This window comes from Pan paniscus, chromosome 3, assembly GCF_029289425.2.
Source record: "Pan paniscus chromosome 3, NHGRI_mPanPan1-v2.0_pri, whole genome shotgun sequence".
Taxonomy (NCBI): Eukaryota; Metazoa; Chordata; class Mammalia; order Primates; family Hominidae; genus Pan; species Pan paniscus.
The window spans coordinates 119,774,249-119,786,744 of NC_073252.2; the positions used below are offsets into that span (position 1 = coordinate 119,774,249).

Here is a 12,496-nt window from a genome sequence, read left to right on the forward strand (position 1 = left end):
AGTGATAAAAGTGATAGGAAAGGGCCCCTCGGTGGATGGAGCTAGCTTCTCTCTCTCTCCTTCTCTCTCTCTCTCCCTCTCTCAATCTCTCTCTCTCTCTCTCTCTCCTCCTGGAGATAAGAGTAATTATATTGTCCACTAGGACTGAGAAAGCATGCCTGAGGGCACTGGAGTTACCATGGAGAGAGGACTCTCCAGTGAGAAGGCCATTCTGCATTTATGTGAGGTAGAGCTCAGAGTGATTCAAGCTGAATTTACAGAGAAAATAGTTCTTTCTGCCACCCAAGCTGGGGAAGTGGGATAGACCAGTTCTGTTGGCACACAGGATATGAGAGAGACTGTGGATGAAGGTGGCATCTGATTTGACTTGTGAGAGAAAGATAGAATTTATACTTGCAGTGGGGAGGATGTTTTCATTAAAGGGAACTGAAAGTGCAAAGGCAGAGGGGCAGGAAGTGCAGAGTGGCTATTCAGGGTATGTGAGAATGAGAGGGGTGAGGACATTTGGAAAGAGACATGTCTAGGTGGAAAAGAGTTGTGAATGCCTCTGAAGAGGTTCGAATCTTACACTATAGGTAAAGGTGAACAATTAAAGGATTTTACCATGTCAATGATATGATTTAAATTGGCCTCAAGATGATTAAAATCAGGATGGACTAGAATAGAGAAAGATAGCGAGTGGGGAGACCAAGTTAGAGCCCACAGCAATAGAACACAGGAAAGGAAGTGGGGGCCTGAATTAGGGTTGTAGTGATAGACTATAGAGAATTTCTGGAGGTGAACTTGACAAGAGTTGATAACTGATCGGATGTGAATATGGCATGATTAACAGAAACTGCATCATTGTCACAAAATCTAGTCCCAGAGGTTGATAATTTTTTCACATCATGTTACATTTTCCACTTAACCATCTTTCTGGTGAAATGATTCCCAACTTGCAGACTATTTTGGGAGTACATTGTAGCAAAAAAAAAACACACACACAAAAAAGTGATAAGTGTTACATGTAAAAAGAATTTGCCTGGAACAGACTCCTTTCTCTCATGGGGTTAACAGTAGTACTGCTTTTGATGAAGTGCATTGTGCATCCCAGTGATGGTAATAGAAAGAGAAGAATTTTGGGGGCCCCTTGCACCTACATGGCCCTCCCAACTCACTATCAGAACCTACCAGAAGTGAGTCAGAGCCAAGAACTGAAGAAATATTTTTTACAGTTTTTCAGAATTTGTTTTTTTGACTGGAGTGCATTCATTTTCTAAGCAAGAAAACTGTGCCTGGAACTTGACTCCAAAACATAATTCCCTTTATTAGTAAAGAGATGGAATTGTGAATGTGTTCCTTAAGGAATGGATGCCAAGAGCTTTCTTGATGATAAAAAGGTAACAATACCCCTTAAAGTAGTGTTTTTAAATGAATAACTTCATTATCTTTTCTTCCAGAGGGAAGACCATAGAAGCTTTATCATAGGGCCTAGTGTCATGATCATATATTTACTCCATAAATACCTGTGAGGTAAGTATCAGGAACAGATTCTAAGTAAAAGACCTTAGATGGGAAAACTCCCAAGCAGTGATATAATATTAAAGCTGTTGTTGTAGGAGAACTGTCTTATTCTTGGTTAGTTGGAAAATAAACAGATCTTCAGAGAAAAAAGTAGAAGGAAGGGTGTCTACTCCTGAGGGCTGTTTGGTTCACTCATTTAAGATTTGACTCAAGAGTTGGGCATAAAATTAGAGGGAAATCTCAGTTCCAGAGATTCTAAGCAGATTTTAAATTACTCATCCCCTTCCATGTTGTTGGCTTTGAGAATATCACTGACGACTATGGAGGGATCCTCAAGGTCCACAACTTCTTTCTCAGGGAAAGGCTAGCAATGACTTCTTAATTTTGACCTTGGCTGTTTAACAGATCTTTTGTTGTTGTTTGTTTGTTTGAGACAGGGTTTCTCTCTGTCACCCAGGCTGGAGTGCAGTGGTGCAATCTCAGTTCACTGTAACCCCCACCTCCCAGGTTCAAGCAATTCTCCCACCTCAGTCTCCTGAGTAGCTGGGACTACAGGCAGGTGCCACCATGCTTGGCTATTTTTTTGTACTTTTGGTGGAAACAGGGTTTTGCCATGTTGCCCAGGCTGGTCTCAAACTCCTGGGCTCAAACAATCCTCCCACCCCATCCTCCCAAAGTGCTGGGATCACAGACGTGAACCACAGTGATCATTTATTTTCCCAGATTTACATTGCTTTGTGTAATCCAACCTAGAGGTCCAGTTTTTATGGCACATAGTAATTAGAATGACTAGTTAATCCTCGAAGGATAATCTGGAATATTTGCATTATATTTTACTGCATAGCAAATCCTGCACAGCCCCACTAAAGGAAAGGGGGCATTTAATACAGAGCAAGTAGTAATATATAATAAAAATGAAAAGCATTTAGTAGCAATGAGATATTGTGCCCCCAAATCATCCTTCCAATACCATGATTTGATAGTACAGGAAATGCTGGAAATTTTCCAAAAGAAAATGGAAATACAAGGATTCTATTTTTATTGCATAACAAGGAAAGGAAATGCTCAACTACCGCAAGAATATGTTGGAAGCATATGGATTTTGAACCAAAAGATGAAAGTGATATTATGCCTCTGGAAATTCAGTGTCTTCATTGTGATTTAAAGTGTCATAGCCCACAGTAAGCATCTTGGCAAAAGCAAAAGAAAAGAATGAATAAGAAGCCTAAGTTAATTATGAATCTACATTTCAAGATACGAGTAAGGAAAAAAGGCATAAACTAGCTAAAATTCTTATTCAGGCCAATTGTCTTTAAAATACATCAAGGCATTCTTAAAACTAACTTCATTGCCAGAAAAACAGCAAAGTATCACTATCCTAAGTATGATCTAAAAATTAATAATAAAAGCTCTTATCTATATAGAATAATCATTTCATTACTTGCTTCCTTTTGTTACCGTTCAGAAATTTAATAGTGAATTGGAAGTAACCTGAACCAGGAATTATTATTTCTCAATCCAAGAAAATTGATGGAAGATATTCATGGACTTGCTGCCTGTATCATTGAACTATTGTTGCATAACAAACAACCTCAAAACTTGATGGTTTAAAACAACGATTTATTTAGCTCATGATATTGCAAGTCAGATTGGCAATTTAGGCTGGGCTAAGCTGTGCTCATGTGTCTGCATGCAGCTATGTGATGTCTAGTTCACTGTGATTCCAGAGCTCATCTGGTTGTCAGCTGGGACCCGTTGGCTCTCCTCCATGTGATTTCTCATCCTTCAGCAGCTAGCCAGAGCTGGTGCTTATGGTGGAACAGGGGTCCAAGAGAGAAAGTAGAAGCATGCAAGAGTTCTTGAGGCCTAGGCTTATAACTGGCACAAGTACACTTCTGCTGCATTCTATTAGCCAAAGCACCTAACAAGGCCAGCTCAGATTCAAGACATGGGAAATAGACTCTATATCTTGATGGGAGGAGTTGCATGGTCACATTTTAAAATCATGGATACAGGGAGGTTGTTAATTGGGACCATCAAATGATCAATCTACTATACTAAAAACTCTTCTAACATTTGAAAACATTTATTAAAGAAGTATTGTTTTTCACTTGATTTTTTAAGTTGTTGTTGCTGTTTGTTTTTTTGAGACAGGATCATACTGTCACCCAGGCTGGAGTGCAGTGACATGAGCATTCCTCATTGCAGCCTCAAACTTCTGGGCTCAAGGGATCTTCCTGCCTTAGCCTTCAAAGAAGCTAGGATGCTTACCTAGGTGTCATACCCATTTCTTATTCCATATAATAAATCTCAAATTAGCCAGGTGAGATGACTCACGGCTGTTATCTCAGCACTTTGGGAGGCCAAGGTGGGAAGATTGCTTAAGCTCAGAAGTTAGATACCAGCCTGGGCAACACAGGGAGATCCCGTCTCTACAAATAATGAAATAAAATTAGCTGAGTATAGTGGTGGGCACCTGTAGTCCCAGCTACTTGGGAGGCTGAGGTGGGAGGATCGCTTGAGCCTGGGAGGTCAAGACTGCAGTGAGCGGTGATCACAGTGCACTCCAGCCTGTGCACTCCAGTGCACTCCAGGCGACAGAGCAACACCCTATCTCAAGATAAATATATAAATCTGAAATTATTTGAAGACAGTTGTTTATCCTCAATGTTCTACTCTTGTTTTCAGTGTAATGAAACCATGAATACTGTGAGAAAAGGAACCAGTCCTATGTATTTTGAATCTCCTGTGCTTATGACAGTCTGGCATAAAGGAGATGTTCAGTAAATGTTAATGAAATAACATTTAGTTACCAATGTTAAATATCCCCAGTTCTTCCAAAAATACCTGACGTAGCATGCTTTTGTGCCCTTCATCATCATTCTTGTCCCGTTTGGGGACAAGGTTTGGTCTAAGTAGCACAAAGAAATGTGGTAGTATTATGTAGAATGATTAATGAGCCCAAGATTGAAATTACTGTTCATTCATCTTGTCAAAGAAAACCTTTCTTCTTTTCTTCTATGAGCGGTACTAAGTTCTGTCACTCCTATATCACATTTACTCTGTTTAATTTCAGCTTGTTTCATTTATTCCACCACACTAAGAAGTTGAAGCCTTCTTGGGTACTGACTTTGTCACCTAAAGTAGACTCCCTTGTTCAAAACTGCACATGATCTACAGATTTGATAGGCTTATTTTTATAATTTTATCTACACCTAGAATAACAGTGTTCAGATATGGCCAAGATGAATCCATTTTTCTGGTTGATATCTATTTATATATTAATATTCTTTAAGTGTTTCTCTTGTGCAGACTATGGCAATGGCCCTTACGTTGTCTATCATTTCCTCCCTTAAATTCCTCCTTTACAAAATAGCCATAGTGACTTTTGTAAAACTTAAATCAGATTATGTCTTGCTCAAAACTTTTAATGGCTTTGGCTTTATTAGAATGCGAATTTCTTACCATGGTCTATAGGCCCCAGCACCATCAGACCTCTGCACACCTCTCAGCACACTGAAGACAGTCATTTCACTGATGGCTGTGAAGTCGGCTAACGGGTTACTGTTCTTTCAAAGGCAGTCTGTCTTTTCTTCTTGGGAAGCTTTCTAAGATTTCTCTTTGTTTTTGGTTTTCTGATGTTTCACTCTGATTTGTCTAAGGGTAGATCTCTTGGTAGAGAAGTCCCCTGTATGGATAGTGGATAGTACAGAACCCTATATATACTATGGTTTTTCCTATACGTACATACATACCTACAATAAACTTTAATTTATAAATGAGGCACAGTAAAAGATTAACAACAATAACTGAGCTGATCTTAGTAACTTCAGCATGTGATTTATTTTCTTTCCTTATTAAGTAGAGAATGTTTATCTTTTCACTTAAAGGAAGCACTTTATGGTTTCTCTTTGGCAAATACAAATCACCAGCATCACCTTTCTTGCACTTTGGGGCCATTATTAAGTAAAACTAGTGTTACTTGAACACAAGCACTGCAATACCATGACAGTCTATTTGATAACTGAGACAGCTGCTAAGTGACTAACAGGTGGGTAGTATATAGTATGGATACTTGGATGAAGGGATAATTCACATCCCAGGTGGGTGAGATGGAATGGAAATGACATAAGATTTCATTACACTACTCAGAATAGCATGCGATTTAAAACTTTTGAATTGCTTATTTCTGAAATTTTCCATTAGTATTTTTGGACCAGAGTTGACTGTGGTTAATTGAAACCATGCAAAGTGAAACTGTGGATAAGTGGGGAGTTCTGTATTAATATTGCTTGAGATTCACTGGGTTTCCTGACTCTATAGGTTGGGGTCTCTCATTAGTTCTAGAAAATTCTTAGCCTTTATGTCTTCAAATATTGCCTCTGTGCCTCCTTTTAGAATAGCAGTTAAACCAGGGGTGTCCAATCTTTTGGCTTCCCTGGGCCACATTGGAAGAAGAAGAACGGTCTTGGGACACACAAAAAATACTAACACTAACAACAGTTGATGAACTAAAAAAAAAAAAAAAAAAAAAAAAAAAATCACAAAAAAATCTCATAATGTTTTAAGAAAGTTTACATATTTGTGTTGGGCTGCATTCAAAGCCATCCTGGGCTGCATGTGGCCCGGGGCCACACATTGGACAAGCTTAAGTTAAATTTATGTTAGCCTAGACCTTTTCCTAATATCCTCTAATTCTCTTTCATTTTCCTCTGTATTTTCCAGCCCTATGTCTCCCCATACAGTTCTCTGGATAATTTTCCCAACCTGTATTCCAGATCATTAATTCTCTCTTCAGCTTTTTAGGTTAATCTGGCATCAAACTCATTCATTGACATTTTTACAGTTTTAGTTATCATATATTGTATTTCTAGAAGATCAGTTTTTTAAAAATTCCACTTTGCAACATTTTATAGTTTTCTGTTTCTTACTGATGTCTTCAAGCTTATCTTCATTTACATTACATGGTAAGCATAGTTCTTTTACTGTTTGCCTTTGAAGTCTTTATTGGGGTTGGGGGTCTGTGTTTTTATTGTTTTTGCTGATTCTTACTCAAGTCTAGTTTCTTTATGTTGTGGTTTCCTTTGTGTGTAGGACATTGTATTTGAAAAATTATTTGTGTAAACAATTTGAGTCCCACAGGTGAAGGCCCACTAATCTCCAGAAAGAATTTTTGTTTGCTTCTTCTAGGCTTCTCGGGGGGCACTTTCACCTTAAACTAAGTTGAAGTCTTGAGATAGCAATTGAATCAGGGGTTTAAATTTTCTTCCTGGGCTGGCTCACTTCTGGTTCATGCCTGTCTTGAGTGTGCAGCTCTGTGGAGGGGAGCTTCCAGTTTATTTAGGAGACGATCTTCTACGAATTCTCCACATTGTGCCGTCTCCCTTGCCCAGCAAGCCCTTCAAAACAAAGCTTCTAATTTATCCAGATTGACAAATGACTTCAGGGCAAAAGCAGTTTCTGTACCCATTTCTCCTCAACCCATTTACCTTCCAGAGTTCTCATTTTCCCTTGACCTTAGGCCTTTTAAAAAACTATCTTGTTATCTCTTTGATAATTTTAAAATGTTTCTTTTAAGTATTTCAGTTGTTTTCATCAAGATGATTGATTCAATACACAGGAAACAACTTCACTTCAAATTCTCACTCTGTTATTTTGTAGCTGCATGGCTTTGGACAAGTTATTTAACCTCCATGTAACTCAGTTTTTTCATGCGTAAAATGGGGCTAATACTACTACCTACATTACAAGATTACATGTAAAGAATAGTGCCAGCATATAAAAAGTATTTGATAAATGTTAACTATTATTACTATTGTCATACCACCTTATTTATTTCCTTTAGGCCACTTACCACTTTCAAAAATTGTCATATTATTTTTATTGTTGTTGTTTTCTCTTCTAGTAGAACATAAGCTTCATATTTTCATATTTACCACTATAAAATTGAATACTATTATTTTAAATGAATTAATAAGCATATTCAAGTTTTCACTATAAAAACATCGGCTTTGGGCCAGGCACAGTGGCTTATGCCTGTAATTCCAACACTTTGGGAGGCCGAGGCGGGCAGATCACAAGGTCAGGAGTTTGAAACCAGCCTGGCCAATATGGTGAAACCCTGTCTGTACTAAAAATACAAAAATTAGTCAGGCGTGATGGCATGTAGTACCAGCTACTCAGGAGGCTGAGGCAGGAGAATCGCTTGAACCCAGGAGGCGGAGCTTGCAGTGAGCGGAGATCGTGCCACTGCACTCCAGCCTGGGTGACAAAGCAAGACTCTGTCTCAAAAAAAAAAAAAAAAAAAAAATTAAATAAATAAATAAATAAATCAGCTTTGGCTCAATCCCAATAACACAAATTGAAAATAGGCCAGTTTATGTGAAAAAGCAAACAATCTAAAGTCTATTCTATAGCATATTCTTTTTTAAAAGAGTGAACTAAAAACCCACCTTAATCCAAGAAAAGTGAAATAATAATTAGACCATATTTTACAATTTAATTTCCAAAATCACTTGGATATACGGCACATTATTTCTGTGTTCGAACAAATATGCCCCTTTTCAAATTTTAAATAACAAGATACCTTAGTTCAAGTATTTTAAAAATTTGCATATGCACTCCTTTGCCAAATATCTCAATCTTTCATCATTTATCATAATTCTAGAGACTCTTTCTTCCATGGAGTCATTCCTCCATTTACAGGGGTTCAGGGATGTTCTGCACGTAATTTCTCACATTATGACCTTTTGATGAAACTGCTGCATTATGCATTCTATTCAGTGCCAGTGAAAGGAATGAACTGTAAACATGTTGATTGTTAATGCCTCATCGTGGATAGAGATACCATTTGGTTTATCATTTGGTAGCTAAAACTCCCCTATTACCTCTGTCTTTTCCCAACTCAGAATCTCAGAAGATTATAGATCATATTAGACAGGCTGTTGAGTTCGTCTTAAGAAATGCTCTCGGCCGGGCCCGGTGGCTCACGTCTGTAATCCCAGCACTTTGGAAGGCCGAGGTGGGCAGATCATGAGGTCAGGAGATCGAGACCATCCTGGCTAACACGGTGAAACCCTGTCTCTACTAAAAATACAAAAAATTAGCCAGGCGTGGTGGCAGGCGCCTGTAGTCCCAGCTACTCGGGAGGCTGAGGCAGGAGAATGGCATGAACCCGGGAGACAGAGCTTACAGTGATCAGAGATTGTGCCACTGCACTCCAGCCTGGGCGACAGAGTAAGACTCCGTCTCAAAAAAAAACAAAAGAAATGCTCTCACTTGCTGACTCAGACTTGACATCTCTCTTTGGTTCTCCACAAGGAGATTAGTGATTTCCTCTGCAAGGAGAGCCCAGGAAACTCCTTCTTCCAGTTAGGTTACCTGAAGCTCTCTTCAGGTGCTTTCATTTTATTGCCTTCAAAGGTTTTTTCAGGTAGTATAGTGAGTCAATCTTAGTACAATTTTTATATTCTTTCTGGTCACAGAACATATAGGCCTTTGCAAAGATAAATCTAAATATTAATACATATTTGATAGTATGTCCAGCTTTATGTGATATATTTCACCCCAAAAGTTTTACAGCTATTAGATCTTTATAAATTAAATTCTAATCAAGTATACTAAGGGGTCTTTGTATTTAAAAATAAACCTGAGATTAATTATCTTTAGAAATCAGAGTGAAGAGGAGGAGCAGGAGGAGATAAAGTTCCACAGGTAGAGAGGGCCAAATTGTGAAGATAGTTGTATGAAATAATAAGTTACATACTGACTATTGTCTGGCCAGCACTGTTTTAATGCAGGGTCCTGCTGGGGGTACTTTGTGAGTTATCTTTTCATCCCTCATGCCATCAATGTATGATAATGTATGCATTCGTCCATAAAAAGTAAATGAAATTGTAACATTGAGAAATGAAACACAAATCTCAATTTCTTTTAGGGCAATGTAGTCTTGAAGTCTTGAGTGAAATAATGGAACTAGAAAAAAATATTCTCTAAGACTAGCTGTGTCTAAGTAAGAAGGTTATGAAGAAGATATGGCGCCAGGCATGGTGGCTCACACCAGTAATCCCAGCAGTTTGGGAGGCCAATGAGGGAGGATTGCTTGAGGCCAGGAGTTTGAGACCAGCCTGGGCAACATAGCAAGATGCCTTATCTTTACATATAAAATATATATATATATATTTATATAACATATTATATATATATATATTTATATAACATATTATATATATATATATATATATATATATATTATACATTGCCAGGCATAGTGGCACACACCTTTAGTCCTAGCTACTTGAGAGGCTAAGGTGTGAGGATTGCTTGAGTCCAAGAGTTTGAGCATGCAGTGAGGTATGATTGCACCACTTCACTCAACCTCTAGAAAACAGAGTGAGACTCTGTCTCAAATAAAAAAGCGTTAAAAAAAGAAGATAAAGGAGAGCAAAGTACGGATAATGCTGGACTTTCCTATTGTCATGGTTTAAATGTCCGCTCCAAAACTCATGTTGAAACTTAATCCCCAGTGTGGCAGTATTGAGAGGTGGGGCCTTGAAGAGGTGATTGGATCATGGGAGTCTGCCCTCATGAATGGTTGAATGGATTAACGGGTTATCATAAGAGGGGAGCTGGTAGTTTCATAAAAGGAAAAAAGAAAGACCCAAGCTAGCACATGACCATGCTTGGTCTCCTCATAATGTGATGCCCTGTGCCACCTGGGGACTCTTTTTTAGCAAGAAGTCCCTCACCAGATGTGGCTCCTTGACCTTGGGGCCAAACTGTAACAAATAAATTCCTTTTCTTTATAAGTTACTCAGTTTCAGGCATTCATTATAAGCAACAGAATATGAACTAAGAGACATATTGAAGCATGTTTTTCTCATTGGTTATAGAGTGTCATCAACTGGCTTGCGGTAAAGGAGTAATGTGATAAGATTTTGTTTTATTACAATAACTCCAAGAGCCACTTGGGGGGTAAATTAGAAAGAAAAGTGACTAGAGACACAAAATCTCATGATGGAGTCATTGCAGTAGTTCAGGCAAGGAAAACAACCAGAGCCTAACATATTGGAGAAGATGCAGAGTTATTTGGGAGGTTGAGTTGGCAGGACTTGCATTTTAGTGGCACTCACAGGTTTCTGAATTGCACTCTTGAGGGACTGTTATGCCAGTTACTAAAATAGGGAATGTAGGATGAAGGGTAACTTGGTGGCAGATGAAGAGGAATGGATTTAATGAGTAAGATACTGAGTTCATCTAGAGAATCTTGGAGGAGGAATCTGTGAGTATCCATGTGGAGTTGTTCAGTATACATATTGGATACACAGGTCTGGGACTCAGAAGAAAGAACAGGACAGAATTAAAGGTCTGACCTACACCTACATTGGGCATGTAGGTATAGGTCAAAGCCATGGATGAGATGGATGAAATGACTTGGGAAGATCAGTGAAGTGAAAAGAGAAGAAGAGTAAATGTAGAACCAGGAGAGCCTGAAAAGGAAGGAAAGGTTGGAGGGAAAGAAAGACAAGCAGGAGAAAGTGTGTTTTTAGAGGCGTAAGGAGGAAAAATGCCAAAGGAGAAGAGTATTTCAGGAAAGAGAAATGCCAATAATATCAGAGAGTCCAGGGAAGTCTAGCATAATTGGTTTCTGAAAGGTTTTCACAGGATTGGACAAATATAAGGTCATTGTTGATTCTGCAAGAGTACTAAAGAAGTGAATTGAAAGTGGGATTCAAATTTTCTCCCCCTTGCCAGCCCTTATCCTCACCTGCCTGGGCCTCCAGACACTCTCTGACTCACCCCACCCTGCCTTTTCTGTTGGTCTGGGGTGGGTTCCTTAGCACTAAAGTTCAGGGCAGAATTTCCTCCTCAAAGTAGAAAAAGAGCTGTGTGTGTAGGAAAGAGAGAAGGGAATCAGATTATAGTCACTTAAGTAAAGCAAGATTTCAAGCCCTGGGGAAGTCAAGTCTCAAGGGGTCTAAGGTGGAGCTGCAGATTAAGGGTACCAGGTGGGAACAGAGGGTTTCAAGGAAAGCAAGTTACAACACAGGAAGAGAAGTTGGGGAATTTCAGAGAGCTCCACTGGAGTTTTCCCAATTTGCCTTCAAGGTCTGATAGGTGAGTCTGGTTGTCCAGAAGCAGGGCAGTAAAGTGAAGAAGAGATGACTGTAAATGTAAAACAACTTTTGAGAAGTTTATCTATGAAAGAAAGGAAAAAGTGAGGGTTTGTATACATTGGACTTTTGTAAAATAAAGCATGTACAACAATAATTTGCTTCCTAAATTTAGGGCTCATTACACATTTGAAATGCTGGAATCTGGGATAGTGGTGATGTTAAGATAATGTATATAATTTAGAAATATATTTATTCTTCAACAAGTATCTGTAGTTAATGGGGCTGATTGCCAGAAAATAGACTTTAGTCTAAATGATGATTAGCAACAATAATTTTTTGTCTGTCTTATTTTCATTTTTATTTCTACAGGGAAGAAAGCTAATGGAACTTGAGAGCAGGTGAAATGGAAGGCTATGTGCAAGTTCTAAGGGAATAAAGTTTGTTTTCTAATGTTGCCTCTTTATGTAGATTGTTTTTTCATAACTTGATTAAAAGTCTCCATCCTTTTCACCTTCTCCCCTGCCTGAAGTCATTTCTGCCATGTATATGAGCTAACGATTTTTGGTGTAGTCACCTTTTCAATTGATCTGTGTTCTTTACCAAGTCTCACATCAATTTCAACTGTGCTGCCTCCCGGAGTTCTGCTAACTTGTGAGGACAAACAATCCTCTCCGCCTGGCAGGCAGCGGATGACCAGACCCCGCTCAGTTCTGATTGGTTGAATCCCCTGGGTCTGATTAGTCCAGATGAGTCAGAAGGCACGTTCCCAAGCGTGAGCTATGTTTATTGTTCGTTATTGTTCTAAGTCTTAAACAACTGGAAAGATAACAAATAAAGTTTCCTTGAAAACACATCTTTTCCTAAAAAGTGGCTGAAAA

General features: G+C 38.7%; 1 long non-coding RNA gene across 1 annotated transcript in view; it reads left to right on the forward strand.

Annotated features, from left to right (window-relative positions):
- Positions 1-12,173, forward strand: part of LOC117980057 (uncharacterized) — a 38,759-nt gene extending 26,586 nt beyond the window's left edge. Inside the window, exons 2-3 of the long non-coding RNA XR_004671183.2 lie at positions 1,440-1,512; positions 11,988-12,173. This is a non-coding gene — a long non-coding RNA (uncharacterized LOC117980057). The remainder of the gene's footprint in view (positions 1-1,439; positions 1,513-11,987) is intronic.
- The last annotated feature ends 323 nt before the right edge of the window (positions 12,174-12,496 follow it).